Below are 14,573 nucleotides of genomic sequence, written 5' to 3' on the forward strand. Positions count from 1 at the left end.
TCCTCCTTTACACACATCTATGCACTCCACAACCACCCCTCACCAAACCCTAGTGTCGCCCATGCCAATCCGTCATTGAATAAAATGCACAGAACTACCACAATCGTGTCATCATTAGCGAAAAAACCAGTAATGCTACATATACGGGATTTTTTACAGGAGATTACATGGGAGGTGATTTGGAGGCATACTATTAGTTGGGGGATGGGCCCCCACTAGAAATTCAGGAGGGCGGAGAGATTATTGATGAATCACAACCTGCCTCGCCCGTAACAACCCTGTAAACCTCTGTATGTCTAGGATTATTGGCGAAAAACCACCTACTTACAAAACATGGCAAAAATCACCGCACCGAGAAATTGACAGTCGTAGAAAACACTAACACGGTGTTCGGATGTCTGAATTAGACCCTTCAAATTGGATATGGTATTGACTACCTGCCAATTCAGATGTACCGAATCGAGCAAACAGAAACGGGCCAGATACAGAGACGAATTAGCCTCCACGCGCGCAGCCCTCCCGCGATACGGAGTCCGAGCCTCCGATTTGGGTTGAATTGGCCAAGTCCTGCAAAACATAACATTTCGAGACAAGTCTCGCTCGCGACTTGCCTTTCCTCCGCGCGAGACGCAAGCCCCAGCCGGCGGCGACGCAGGTATGGATCCCCACGCCATGGCCCTCCTACCCCCCCTCATCTCTCTGGTGGTGGCGGAGCTTCAAGCTCTCGCGGCTGCCGCCCCTTTCCCTCCCCCGCGGAACTCCTTCCTCTGTCGCACGAGGTGGCGCCGCTGCTGCATCTGGCTGGCGCAACCCTTTCGTCCCGGCCATCTTGCTGACCGGGGCGCCTTCCATCTTGGCCATTTCGCTGGCCGACGTGCCTTCCATGCATCTCAGCCATCTCGCTGGCCAGCGCAGCCCCTCCACCACCAGCCATCTTCTTCCCCTTCCTCTTCCATCTTCTTCTTCCCCTCCGTTGGATCCCCTTCTTTCTCTTTCTTTTCTTACCCAGCCAAGTTTCTCCTCTTCCCTTGTTCTGTTCTTCCCCTGCTGTCCATGTTCCCATGAATTTACTAACCACCTGTTCATTTTTTCCAGGTGTTGCTGATAAGGGGAAGAACATGGTTATGTGACTATTGTAGATTGTGTGCTAGTCGTATAGATTGAATATAATGCATGGTTATGTGAGTGTAGATTGTGTTTTTTTCGAAAAAGGGGCTCCCCGGCCTCTACATCAGAACATTGCATACGGTCAACTTTATAAAAAAGCAAATATGTTCAACAAGGTCTTATAGTCTCAAGAAAAGTAAAGAAGAGCTCACAAAGAGCCAATAAAAAAGTAGCCAAAAAGCCACAACCGGCTGGCATTAGAAAGATAGGAAAACTAATTGTCTATCCTATTACATGACCGCCATCCAAACCGGTTGAAGATATCCCGTGCTACCATCTTCCACCGGATAGATCCAGTAACCAAACGCTCCCTGGCCTCCGTCGGAGTTAGTAGCGACCATATATTGATCAACGCAGTGGCACGGAAGATAACCTGCAAAAAATGAATATTTGTTGTTCTGTTAAAAACCAAATCATTTCTGCAGTTCCAGACTGCCCACAATAAAGCACATACTCCTACGCGAATGTGTCTCGTTGTTTCGGACTCTATCCCGTTAAGCCACGTTCCAAATAACGTACTGACAGAATTCGGAGGAGTAATGTTAAAAGCTATGTGCACCGTCTGACATAGAACCTTGGCCAACGGGCAATCAAGAAAAAGGTGTTTAATGGTTTCCTCCCGATCACAAAAACTACACCTAGTAGGTCCTGTCCAGTTACGCTTTGCCAGATTGTCCTTAGTTAAGATGACTTGTTTATGTACAAACCACATAAACACTTTAATTTTCAAAGGAACTTTGACTTTCCAAACATATTTGGAACTAGGAATGGAGCTAGAATTGATAACATCGAGATACATTGATTTAACTGTAAACTCCCCAGTCCTAGTAAGCTTCCAGCATAACTGATCGGGCTGTTGAGACAGCTGAACCTCCATCAGTCTACTCATTAAATGGAGCCACGCTTCCCAACGATTACCGGCTAGCGTCCTCCTGAATTGAATATTAAGGGGGATGGACTGAAGTACCGTTGCAACGTAAGCATCGCGACGTTGAACAATACTATAAAGAGACGGGTATTGAAGCGCGAGGGGTGTCTCTCCTAGCCAAGTATCCTTCCAGAATCGCGTGCTGGCGCCATTTCCGATTATAAACTTTGTCCTATTGAAAAAGGCTGATTTGACTCTCATGAGCCCTTTCCAAAAAGGCGAGTCCGTCGCCTCGCTGTCACCTGGGACAAAGTTTTGGAATGAAGATACTTACTACGGATAATCTGCGCCCATGTGGCCTCAGTCTCTACAGATAGCTTATACAGCCACTTGCTGAGAAGACATTTGTTCTTGACTTCAAGATTTTCAATGCCAAGACCCCCTTGGTCTTTTGGTCGACAAATAATATAACATTTGGCGAGTCTGTATTTTCTTTTTAGTTCATCACTCTGCCAGAAGAATCGGGATCGATAGAAGTCCAGCCTTTTCCTAACTCCAACTGGAACCTCGAAAAAAGACAAGAGAAACATAGGCATACTCGTGAGAACCGAATTAATAAGAATTAATCGGCCTCCGTATGACATGAGCTTGCCCTTCCAGCAACTCAGTTTCTTCTCAAATCGATCCTCGATGCACTTCTATTCTCTGTTTGTCAGCTTACGATGGTGAATTGGTATACCTAAATATGTAAAAGGTAAAGTCCCCAATTCGCACCCAAACAATTGCCTATAAGCCTCTTGTTCCTCATTGACTCTTCCAAAACAGAACAATTCGCTTTTATGAAAGTTAATCTTTAACCCGATCAATTGTTCAAATAAGCATAACACCAGCTTCATATTTCTCGCTTTCGCCAAGTCATGCTCCATAAAGATGATCGTATCATCGGCATACTATAGGATAGACACACCTCCATCAACTAGTGAGTGTAGATTGTGTATGAATTGTAGTTGTACCATGTCTCATCTGGAATTGATTGCTTTCATTACCGAAGAAAATAGAAGACGGAAGAGAAAAGGGATTATTATGACACCAATGAGTCCCTTTGTCTTGGCGTAATTATTGTTGTTGTTGTTAGAAATTTATTATTGTTTCTATTGATGTGTGAATATTATTTGGTGTCATCGTGCAATTCTAGACTATTTATTCATTCTTATTGCGAGGGAAGGAAATGGGGTGTCTAGATAGCCCGCCACTTCGAATTTGGCTCAATCCAGACCATTCTCTCTCGCGCTCTCTCTCTCTCATTTATATCTTCTCTCTTTCCATCCCACCAATCATATGCATTTGTTCGGACAAATGAGGGACAAATGGGATTCCCGTGGGCATGTCCGAGGACATTATCTAGACACATCCACGAACATATGGAGAGTCATGTTGAAGATGATTTAAGCCTATAGTTCATGCATTTATTAAGTCATTACCCCTAATTATGCAGACGTTCCTGTGTGGCAACTATAGCAAGGAATAAAAACAAGACATGCTAGCTAGCTACCTAAGGAAAACTCCAATTCACTAAATCGCACGCAAATGTTCGAACCGCGCATTACGAGCATTTTTTGCCATCCAACGACGGTCACCAAAATTGTCCGGACCAGTCCAGACGCCCGAAATCCCACAATCCGACACCAAAAGAAGGAGAGATTTGGGGAGTCCGGACGTCCGCCACTTTGGACTCCGACACCCCCGGTCCATCCAAAAAGCCCACCAGGAGCACTTTTTCCATACCCCGTCTCTCGCGCCTATGCTCTGTATCCATGCCCTCGGCGACCAACGCTGCCATTGTACCACTCTAGTCGCCTCCTATTCCTTTTTGTACCTCTGTCGCTCCACCTAGGCGCCTTCCCGCCTTAGACTACGTCACCAGTCCAACACGAATCTGGTTGCAGCCTCGGTATTCTCTGCTTCCTGTCAACGACGTCCATGGCAAACACCACGCCCGACAAGTGTTCAGCCAAATGACATTGCCTGATTTTTTATGTTCTCATAGTTTACTTTGAATAAAACACGATGGATTTGGACAAGGAGTGCTTCTACAATGAGTTCATGGAGGCATCTTTGCCGGATGAGAAGGAGGAATATGAGGATAAAACAACAACGACGAAGGCGATTCTTGCAGATGTGGTGCATGCGGAGGATCATGTTCTCAACTACAAGGGATCAATAATGGGACATTGAGTCGTGAATCTAAATAGGGCACAGGGGCATATGATGTTGGCCGGTGACTACTTTGCCCCAATGAGTTATTCAAGCCCTATTTCTACTGTCGGCTTCGGATGTGGTGACATGATGTCCAGGCATATGATGATTACTTCATCCTGATAGATGTCATCTACACAACTACAATGAGGATGTTTGCATATGGCACGACCGCAAATTTGTAATGAGTACCTTCAGATGTCTAAAAGCACATGCCTCAAAGCGATTGTCAAATTTGCTACTGTAGTGGTGAAGTTGTTGGACCAGAGTACTTGAGGGAACTAACTCATGTAAACACAACAAGGCTCATGGCAATTGGAAAATCGAGAGGGTTTCTAGGTATGATCAAATCCGGAAATGAAAGAATTGCCATATGCGGCTTCTAGGTATGCTCAAATCTAATAAATGAAAGAATTGCCATATGCTCAGCAAGGGCAATACCAATTCCATTGCAAAAAGGGAACCATCATTCTTGAAGAAGTTGCATTATATGACCTTTCATTTCTACACTCTTTCTTAGGCATGTTTGGGTCTCACAATGACAACAACATGTTACAGCGGTCTCCATTATTTGCAGGTTGTGTGCGGGCGCTCCTGAGTGCAACCATACCATCAATTGTCATGATTACAACATAGATTAGTATCATTGTGATAGTATCTATCCTCCGTGGGCAGCTTTCATCTATACCATCTTCGAACCAAGGGTAATAAAAAGGGAAACACTTTCTATCAAATGTCTGATAGAAGGCATTCCTCAGACCGGTCATGAGACGTTGATGTGTTTTTAGCTCACGCCTGACGTTGCTTCTAAAAATCTGTAGACAACCCAGACGGTTTTCTTCCAACGTCTCACCTATAATCGCTCCCCGCATTAACTCACCTGCCCCAGACCCATCCGTCTCGATCCATCTCGCCCTCCTGATTCCTCTCAGTCCCGAGCTCTCCCCTCCCCTCGCTACCATGGATCTCTCCACCATGAACCAGTCATCCCCATAGCGGCCATGAGATTCACCGCGCCGGTATGTTCTACCATCTATTAGCTGCGCCCGACATTATCCATGATGCGCACGAGCGAGCACCTAACCCCCTCACCGTCCCGGTCATCTCTAGTAGGTTCGGGCTTCAAGACCTCACCGCGGTGGAGCATCCTCTAGGTTGAGGAACGAAGAAAGCACACGAGAATGTTGCAGGATTCACCCCTCCCTTGCTCACAGCATGCACTCATCTGACCTAGGCATTAACGAAAAAGGGTTTCCCCCCGCTTTATATTATAAAGCAACAGCCGAGCATACAACCATCGATACCACAAAAAGAAAGAAGAAGAAGGAAAAAAAAAGGCAACAGAGGATACAAGATGCCACCGGACAACAGCAGTCCTGACAACCCTAGAAGCTAGGACATCGAGGACCCCGGCAACTCCAGGACATGCCCACGACACGCTCACGCTAATGGAGCGGCCCGCCGCCGGAGGAAGCGCACAGCCGTCAACTCCCATACCGTTGCCGGCCATCCGGAAGCACGCTTGATCCCGGATGGACTAGGAGAGGATGGCAACACGCTACCACGCCGGCAAAGTTACTCCGATCAACGCCACCGCCTCGGGCCACGCCACGAAGAACACCGAACATTGTCGAGCATGACCCACTGAAGAACCGGCAACCGACCATGCCAAAGCCGCGACCATCGCTCACCCGTCCCAAAGGCGGCGTCTTCAAGAAGAAAGCGACGCCAAGACGCCGTCGCCGCCCAATCCAAGGGGATTCGGGTTTTCACCCGGGACAAGGAGAGGAGGAGCATGGGCTAGGACTCGATGCCGACCCCAAGAAGTAGAACGGCGACGGAGCGCCGCCGGCATCGTGGCTGCCGCAGCTCGCCAAGGGTTTCCCCCATCCATAGCCCACTCCAACCAACCACCAAACCAGCCACACGAGGTCGCCGGCAACCGAGTCGGCGTGGGCGGCCAGAGAACGCGGAGGTCGCCGTCTTCAAATCGAGATCCATGCTCACCGCCGACTCGCCGCCCGCACGGCCAAGTCCAGCGGCCGGAACCATCAGCACCACCTCCCCCCGTCGCCAGGGAGGGGTGCCCACGCCGGAGGAGGCCGCCGCCCCCGCACCTGCGCCGCCCAAACTGGAGGCCCCGCCGCCACGCCACCTGCCCCGCCAGCCGCCGGCCACGGCAGGGGAGGTCGCCCGTGGTCCAGGCCGCCCGCAGCCCCCGCCACCCGCCGGGCCGCCGGCGCCAGATCTGGGCGGACCGACGGGTGCGGCACCACCAGAGACCGCGGCCGCCGCGCTGCAAGAGGAGGCCCCGCGCGCGACGCCGCCAACCATGTGCGCCGCCGCTCAGAGCCCCCGCCGCCGCACCGCTGCACCCCGCGCCAGTGCAGCGCCTCCACGCGCCCGGGCCGTCGCGCGCCAGCCGCGGGAAGGCGAGGGGAGGGGAAGCGAGGCCCCGCCGCCGCCGAAGCCAGTCGGGCTTTGCCCGCTGGCCCTTGCCGGCGGCGGCGAGTGGAGGAGGAGGGAGGGAGGGCGCGGAGAGCCGGCGGCTAGGGTTTCCCCCGCGTCGCTCGCGGGAGCGGCCGGGGGGGGGGGGCGCCCAAAACCCTGACCTAGGCATCAAGTCCTCTAATCTTGATTCTTCTGTTCATATCATGGTTCTGTCCGACGTGTAATTGGTCGCTACATATCTATAATATGGTACGCACATCAGAATAATATGCATGACAATCTTTGGCTGTAATATTACTTTAATTTACAATTTCAATTTTGCATGCTTCCATCCCAGACTAGTTCTGTTCCCAAAGTATCATTTCATGCTTCTTTGTTTCTTGCAATATTTCCATGGTAGTCAAATTCTGCTTCAACCATTGCTAGTGTGTGCTTATTTTATTGTATATAGATTATGCTTCAGCCACAGTCTGTGTTACTTATTTTACTAACATAATTATACATACATTTTGCTTCCTAAAGTGTTGTTTTTGTCTGAACCACTATTGTTGTATGCTTCATCGCCTTTATTGATGTTTTCATGAAATGTCACCGATGATTCTAACTTTGTTTTCGTATATGTTTCCATGTTAGTAAACTTTTACTTCAACCATTGCTGGTGTATGCTACTTTTATTGCATAGACATTTTGGCTCAACCAATACTATTGTGTGCTTCAACCATGGCCAATGCTGCTTCTTTTACTGTTATTGTTCTTAGCAAAACAATTGTGAACACCCCTACTATTTTTTAGTGATGATTTTATTGTACATACATTCTGGTTCTTGCAATTTTTCTTTTGTTTCAACCACTACTACTGTGTGCTTCATTGTTTCCGAGTGATAATATGTTCGTATGTGCATTTTGCTTGACTCAGTTCAGCCGTGCTTCTTCATTGCCAGCACAATGCCCACAATGTTGAGTCCGATGCAGCCAAGACCATGTGCCATTGTATGTTGGTGGCTGCCTTGCTCTTAGCGACTGACAGGTCACACACCAATAGTACGAAAGTGCGTCTTACATCCTCCACAGCCCTAGCCACCGATTTGTCTTATTTCTTGTCAATTTTACAATTCAAATATGTGCAATGCAAGCTACTGATACTCTTATCTGGAAGCAGATTTTGTGCCTGCCTTACATCCTCCATGCCAAAGGTTCGGGTTGTCAGGGGTATACAGCCTCAAGAAGGCACAATGAAGAAGATCGAGGCGCTCGGGCAGGGGCGCCGCAAGTTCTACCCGCTGTGGATGCCACATTTGAAATAGTGAAATTTGACACATGGAAGCAATTTGGCTTTTCCAGTTGAAGCATATTCTTTCTTTGCAAACTAATTCATAATTTGTATGAACCATGTGTAATTATGACTGGAATAGTTCTCTTTTTTATGGAAGCAAAATAATATTTCCTTGGAAGCAATTCTCTAGCCAATGGAAACAAGATCGTGATGCTTATGAAACATGTGGAATATTTTTCTTTTTCAATGGAAGCTAGATCGTGATGCTTCTGTAACATGTGAAATAATTTATTTTTTGACGAAGTCAGTTCGAAGCGATCCGCTAGTCATCTAGTCGATAGAAGCAAGATCCTGACATATCACGTTACATTCCCCTAAAAAACCATGTTACATAGAGCTTATAAGTCTCAAATAAATTGAAGCAGATTTCATCCACCCGAGAAGCTAATTCCTTAATGAACGGAAACATTAAAAAAAATTAGCACAAACGAAAAAATAAATTAGTCACAAACAAAGGTTGATGCGGAGCATCCCACAATAATCCCCATGGACACCACCTCAACTATCCAAGCTCCAAGTGGACCCATGACAAGAGCTAGAGCGCGTGCTATCCAATCCGAGGTGACATCACTCCTACTTGAGTTTCCCTCCTCTTCAAGTGAGACATGGCTACTGCCTAAGTCCAAGATGCTATATGTGTGATCAGGTACAACGCTCAAGACACAGAGCCGAGGGCTGAAGAACAAGAGACAGGCGTCAACACTCTGGACAGCCCGGAACCTCCGGCCAGAGCCCGGAACTTCCGGCCCCCGGACCCTCCGGCCGACCCGGAGCTTCCGGCCTCCGACGTCTTCGACCAGCCCGGGCGTGCCAACTCTCTGGTTAGCCCGGAACCCGTCCCGGACCGTCCGGCCAGCCCGGACCTTCCGGCCCCCGGACGCCAACCCAGCTCCACCCGCGCCAACTCTCTGGTTAGGCCGGACCCTCCCCGGAACCTCCAGCGCCCGGAACTTCCGGCCCTGCCTGCGCGCAGCGACTTGGGCCGAGGCCCGTGTACCCTTTCGTCACTTAGACTATATATACTCTTCTCCTACCTACGTTTTAGGGTTAGCAAAGTAGTAGCTCATATGTGAGGATAGCTTTTGCTCATCCATACGGATCGTCTCCTCGAGAGTGACCGCGGCCCCTCTACGGAGAAGATCCCCTTGGATTCAAGACCCCCTTTTGGGTGGCCCCATCAAGACCTCCTCTCGGAGAAGAATCGGTTACCTCTTGTATCGTCCTTTGTTGACTTTGGATCATGTATCTCTCTTTTGTGTTCTTGGATCTAGCGCATGTGTGATCATATTCGTGTTGGTTGAGTGTTTCTCTTCTTTTCCCCCGTGATTTCCCTCGTGGTCTTCCGCGCGTTCTTCGTGTTCCTCGTAGGGATCCTCTCCAAACGTGAAAGATCGGCCCTAGGGTTCCGCCCTACATCATCTTGGTATCATGAGCCACGTTGATCACGTTTTTGGAGCCCCTACCCTTTGTTTTCTAGCTTGATTTTGTTGATTTCGTCCTAAATCCGAAAATCCCCACCAAAAATAGCCCCCAATTTTTTTTGTGATTTGTTGGTGTGATGAAGTTTTGTTGGATTTGATCCGTGAATTTTGTGTGTGGCTCGTAGATCTAGCTTCCCCACCCTTCTTTTCCACCAATTTTTTTCATTTCCCCTTCGGATTTGGGTTTTTCCTCAAGTTTTTTCGCCCAAATCCATGATCCCCAATTCTCTGTTCTTGCCAGTTTCGCGACCACCGGAACTTTCGGCCATGCCCGGACCTTCCGGCCACCCCGGAACCTCCGGACCCCGGACCTTCCGTCTTGCCCGGACCTTCCGGCTTAGACAGGAAGTTCGCACATCTTCGACGATTCCCGCTACTTCGACAACTCCGCCCACGGTGCAGCGGCATCTTCGCCAACGTACTGAAGACCGTGCACTACGACAACGACTACAATCTCATCCTTTTGAAACCTTCAACCGTAAGCAAGGACGGTAATCTCGACGACATCTTTGTCTAATCCTTGTCATTGCTTTGATAACTACATAGCCCATCTTTGCGTACCTTACCCATCGAGACTAGCCTTTGAGTATTGCCGGCAACGTGACTTGTGGACATTTAGTGATAATACTCTCCCTTAGCATACATACCAACTCATCGTGGTGCATATCTTGGTATCATCTCTTGTGTCACAAAGTTGTCATCGCATATACTCAATTGCTATCTTGGTTCGTAAAGCATTGCATGAGAAAAGAGCTCAAACAACAAAGAGCCAAACAAGCTTTTAAGCAAACAGGAAAGATAAGCAAAGAGCTTATAAGCAAGAACCATAGCATCATACAACATTAAGATTGTCATACTCGATCATCTTGGATCAAAGCATATAAACATCATACATATAGCATACTTGGGATAGAAGTCGTTGCAATTTTGCTTAGTAGGTTGTGCACAAGTTTCGTATCCGCCTATTGTGCAATCGTGCTAGCGTCTCTCTAGTGTTGTGCAACAAGAGCATTTTCGTGGATTCCACATTTTGGCTCACCCTTGGTTGCACGACCCCACTTATCTATTTGCGTGTGTGTTTCCATGTACCTTATCTTGCTATTGGTCTACTTGTTGCATTTGCAAAGTTGCGAATCTTTTCCAACATTATTGAGTCTCACTTACAATTGCATCAAATTTTGTGCCACCATCCTAACCAAACTCCACCATAAGCTTTTACTTGTGTAGGTGTGAGAAACCGACAAGAATTCGTACCAATTGTGCTATTTCCTTGTTACACATTGGAGTGATCATTGATCCACCTTCAACATCGGTCAAGGTACATTTGGTATTGGTTCTTCTCTTTCTCCCACTCACATATTTTTGTTTGGAATGATGGATAGGCCAAGTACTTCTACCAACCCACTCTTATTGGAGCAAGACGACGACATGTCTTCCTTCGTCACCAAAATGCAACTATTTGGCGCACACGGAGCTTTGCATCAAGAACAACTTGCTTTGGGCGATCGCATCGACAACCTCGCTAGCGATCTACGACACTCCGAGCAACGTACAAGAGACTACTTCGACACATCCATGAGTTCCCTCAAAGAAGATATCCGAACCATGATGGTCAACCTCTCTTCTACAACTTCGTCCTCTTCAAGACGGAGCCGCTCAAGTCGACACTCCGACGACACTATCTCCGATCAAGTACACCTACATCGAACACTCTTCGTCGTGCCGCGCGTCAAGACCGTCAAGCAAACCGCAATCCTCTACACAACACCGACTCTCAAGAGCATCGACATCGTCAAAACCAAGCTACATTTGCGCAAGCACAAGAACGGCAACGCCAACGACAACAAGAACAAGAAGAGCGAGCGCGACAACATCAAGATGCACAAGATGCCGAGGCGCAACGTCAAGAACAACAACTACGTGAAGCTCAAGCACTTGAGGCGCAACGTGCCCTTCAAGATTCAAGTCGTGCCGTAGCCAATCGAGGCCGACAAGCTCGTCTACATCAAGAAGCACTTCGTGACGAAGCTCAAGAAAGGATTTACCAAGCACGTGTGCATCGACAAGATCCTCCTCAAGATCGATAAGCTCCTCGTCAAGATCGACAAGCTCCTCCTCAAGCGAGACAAGAACGTCTAGTCCATCAAGAGCAAGAAGACAATGGACCCCCTCCTCGCCAAGAGCAACATGAGGTCGACAACCCTCCTCGCCAAGAGAACATGAGGAAGACAACCCTCCTCGACAAGAGCAACATGAGATTTTCAGTCCGCAACGACATGGGCGTCATCATCCCCGACCCCAACACAATGAAGAACAACGCTATGGCAAGTTAAAGTTCACCATGCCAAAGTTCACCGGAAGCAATGACCCCGAAGAGTACATCTCATGGGCATTGAAGGTCGACAAAATCTTCCGCTTGCACAACTACGAAGAAGAGAAGAAGATCGCAATGGCATCCCTTGAATTCCAAGACTACGTCCTCATTTGGTGGGAACAAGTCATTGAGCGCCGAGCGGCAAGAGGTGAACCACCCATCACCACTTGGGCACAAATGAAGGATGTCATGAGAGCACGATTCGTGCCAAACTACTACAACCGTGACCTCTTCAAGTAACTCTAACAACTCAAGCAAGGAACCAAGAGCGTTGAAGAGTACTACAAGGAAATGGAGATTGCCATGATACGAGCCAATGTCAAAGAAGATGATGAGCAAACTATGGCACGTTTCTTGAATGGACTCAATCACCCTATCAAGAAGATTGCCAACTTCCAACCATACTCAAACCTCATCGAGCTAGTACACCAAGCAACCAAAGCGGAACGCCAAGTGCAAGACGACTTCAAGTATGCCAAGTTCTCATCCAAGTCCTTTGGCCTCTCCAACAATCAAGCTTCGACGACTCCACCACCTTCTACCTCAACCAAGCCATCTACAAGCAACGGCGACAAGTCAAGTTACAAGAAAACTCCGACAAGCTCAAGTCGTCCTCCTACTACAAGCAACTTCAAGAAAGCTTCATCATCATCTACCCCAACCGATGAGACCATCAAGACAAGTTTGTTCAAATGCTTCACATGCGGCGGCCGAGGCCACAAGTCTTTCGAGTGCACCAACAAGCGCACCATGATCCTCAACGACGACGGAACCTATGACTCAATGAGTGAAGGAGAAATGGAAGCCCTTGAGCAAGTTGCCATGCACCGCCAAGTGAACAACGAAGATGAAGATGATCAAGTTTTTTGTGACGAAGATTCAAGTCCCGCTCTTGTTGTTTCCAAGGTCTTTACTCTTCAGCATCAACAAGATGAAGACCAAAGATGCCATATCTTCCACACGAAGGCCGGTATCAATGGACGGTCCGTCAAGGTCATCATCGATGGAGGGAGTTGCCATAACTTAGCAAGTGAAGAACTATGCTCCAAGCTCCAATTGGTCAAGATGAAGCACCCGCACCCCTACAAGGTTCAATGGCTAAGCGACACCGGCACCATCCAAGTCGAGCATAGGGTACAAGTCTCCTTCAAGATCGGAGCTTACGAAGACACTTTGGAGTGTGATGTCCTTCCGATGACCGTGTGCCACCTCCTTCTTGGACGGCCATGGCAATTTGATCGAGGCGTCATCCACAACGGGCGTACAAACCACTATAGCTTCAAGATGAAAGGGAAAGAGTTTGTGCTACGACCTATGTCTCCAAGCCAAGTGCTCGCCGACAAGCAAGCCACCCATCGTGGGAGAATAGTGAGAGAGCGAACCACCAAAAAGAAAGTGAGCGCCACAAGCCAAAATTGAGTGCCTCCACGATGAGTGACAAGAAAAATTTAGTTCTTTTGCCACCAAACGAGAGATGAGAGAAGTGTGTGAGAACCCATCAAGTATCCTACACTATGTCCTCTTGTACAAGGACGAGGCACCACAAACTAACTCCTCTCACAATCTACCTTTGGTGTTATCTTCTCTATTGCAGGAATTCCAAGATGTTTTCCCCGATGAGCTACCTCCGGGTCTACCTCCACTACGAGGCATTGAGCACCGTATAGACCTCATCCCCGGAGCGCCACTTCCAAACAAGGCTCCCTACCGCGTCAACCCCGAAGAAACCAAAGAAATACAAAGGCAAGTAAAGCATCTCATAGACCATGGACATGTGCGTGAGAGTTTGAGTCCTTGTGCCGTACCGGTCATCCTTGTGCCAAAACGAGACGGTAGCTTTCGCATGTGTTCCGATTGTAGACCCATCAATGCTATCACCGTTCGCTATAGGTACCCCATTCCACGCCTTGACGATATGCTAGATGAACTTAGCGGTGCCACTATTTTCTCTAAAATTGATCTTAAAAGTGGTTACTATCAAATCCGCATACAAGAGGGTGATGAATGGAAAACCGCTTTCAAAACAAAGTTTGGTCTATATGAGTGGTTAGTCATGCCTATGGGTTTATCGGAAGCACCGGGTACTTTCATGCGTCTTATGCATTATGTGTTTCGCCCTTACATTGGTGAATTTGTTGTTGTCTACTTTGATGATATCCTTGTGTTTAGCAAATCTCTCAAAGAGCATGTCACCCACCTTCGCACCGTGCTACAAACTCTTCGAAAAGAGCAACTTTATGCTAATATGGAAAAATGCCTCTTTGGTGTTGATAAGCTTGTTTTCTTGGGTTTTGTAGTTCTTCTAAGGGTGTTCATGTTGATGAATCTAAGATCAATGCTATTAAAACTTGGCCCCAACCAACCAATTTGCAACAAGTGCGTAGTTTTCTTGGTTTAGCCGGTTTCTACCGTAGATTTGTGAAGGATTTTAGCACCATTGCTTCACCTTTGCATGCTTTGAGTAAGAAAAATGCACCGTTTGTTTGGGGAACATCCCAAGATATCGCTTTCAATGAGCTTAAGAATTTGCTTACTCATGCTCCCGTGCTTGCTTTACCCAACTTTGACAAACCTTTTGAAATTCATTGCGATGCTAGTGGTAATGGCATAGGAGGTGTGTTAACACAAGAGAAGCGTCCAATAG

The 14,573-nt window shown here is 47.9% G+C and overlaps 1 long non-coding RNA gene across 1 annotated transcript; it reads left to right on the forward strand.

Moving 5' to 3' along the window:
- Positions 1 to 291: 291 nt before the first annotated feature.
- LOC123124594 (uncharacterized) lies at positions 292 to 1,185 on the forward strand. The gene is made up of 2 exons (XR_006461168.1): positions 292 to 655; positions 1,096 to 1,185. It is a non-coding gene; the product is annotated as an uncharacterized lncRNA (long non-coding RNA).
- Positions 1,186 to 14,573: the final 13,388 nt, after the last annotated feature.

The sequence above is a fragment of the Triticum aestivum genome, chromosome 5D (assembly GCF_018294505.1).
Source record: "Triticum aestivum cultivar Chinese Spring chromosome 5D, IWGSC CS RefSeq v2.1, whole genome shotgun sequence".
NCBI classification, from domain to species: Eukaryota; Viridiplantae; Streptophyta; class Magnoliopsida; order Poales; family Poaceae; genus Triticum; species Triticum aestivum.